Genomic DNA, 1,601 nt, shown 5'->3' on the forward strand with positions numbered 1-1,601 from the left:
GGCAGACGGCCCACCCTGGAGCTGAAGCGTGCAGGGAGGGGGTGCCAAAGCCGGGTCCTCGGTCAGCGCATCACCCCCACAGAAGCTCCCTGCCCCGGGCTGGGCAGGATGTGGTGGCAGCTGCAGGAGAGTGGGCAGGATGTGGCGGTGGGGGCAGCTGAAACACAGCCTGACAGTCGTCTCCCCAGCTCCTCCCTCCTTCTCTCTTGCCCCCCCAACATCCGCCCCCTCCCGGTCACGTGCTCCCAGCCAGGGCACCGACGGACTATTTCCCCCTTTCCGCGGAAGGACATAATTGTCATCGCAAACTCCAGTCGCCGCCGACTTCAGCTGTACCACGCCTTTTTCTTGCCTCATAACCCAGGACAGAAAGTTTGCCGAATACACATTTCTTTAAAGCTCTGATCGCTAACCAGGGTGTGGCCCCTTTAAATGCAAATTAACCGCCTTCTCTCTCGCCCCCCCCCACCCCCATCCCAACTTCGCTCCTCGTGCCCAGACTCCACCAGCTGCCATTGACGTCACGCGTGCGTCAGCGTCTCCAGCCCAACCAGACGGCACGTGGGGGGAAGAAGGTAGACTTAAAGGGCCAGACGCTCGCGGCCTGCCAGGTTTTGGCTATGAGACTTGGCCTGGGAGGAACGAAATGGGTTGTAAGGAAGTGTCTTGGAGCAGAAAGAAATGCAGGGTAGAGCCGGGCGCGGTGGCTCACGCCTGCAGTCCCAGTACTTTGGGAGGCCGAGGCGGGCGGATCACGAGGTCAGGAATTCAAGACCAGCTTGGCCAATATGGTGAAACCCCGTCTCTACTAAAAATACAAAAATCAGCCTGGCGTGGTGGCGCGCGCCTGTAATCCTAGCTACTCGGGAGGCTGAGGCAGAAGGATCGCTTGAGCCCGGGAGGCGGAGGTTGCAGTGAGCCGAGATTGCGCCACTGCAGTCCAGCCTGGACGACAGGGCGAGACTCCGTCTCAAAAACAAGAAAAAGGAAATGCAGGGTAGACGTTTAGAAGGACTTCCCAGAGTAGGAGAGTATATTTGCTCATGGGAGAGAAACCCAGGAGCAGGAGGAGCAGAACCACTGTGAAAGTGGAGGCTTGGCATTTAAGACTCGCTCAGTTATAATTTCAGCCTTTCCCTTATCCCTTCCCCGCATGTGCATAAGCACAAGGACTTCGTTCACTTCTGTGTTGCCAGCACCTAGAATGCAGCATGTAGTAGGGACTCAATTTAAGTCCAGTCCTTCTTCATTACCTGATGGGGTATTGGTTCCCGGACATCTCCCATAGGAAAATCTGCTGAATCTGTGAGATAATGTAACATTTGCATGTGACCTATGCACCACCTCCGATACACTTTAAATCATCTCTAGATAACTTATAGTATCTAATACAATGGAAGTGCTATGAAAATAGTTGTTATACTGTATTGCTTAAGGAACAATGACAAGAAAAAAAAGTCTGTTCAGACGCAATTTTTTTTCTGAATATTCACCATCCAAGGTTGGTTGAATCCACGGATGCACAGTATTTGTAGAATGAATGAACTGAGCCATTGAGTCCAATGCAAAGCCACCTCCTTTAGGAGGCTTTCCTTGATTGC

The sequence above is a fragment of the Symphalangus syndactylus genome, chromosome 12 (assembly GCF_028878055.3).
Source record: "Symphalangus syndactylus isolate Jambi chromosome 12, NHGRI_mSymSyn1-v2.1_pri, whole genome shotgun sequence".
NCBI classification, from domain to species: Eukaryota; Metazoa; Chordata; class Mammalia; order Primates; family Hylobatidae; genus Symphalangus; species Symphalangus syndactylus.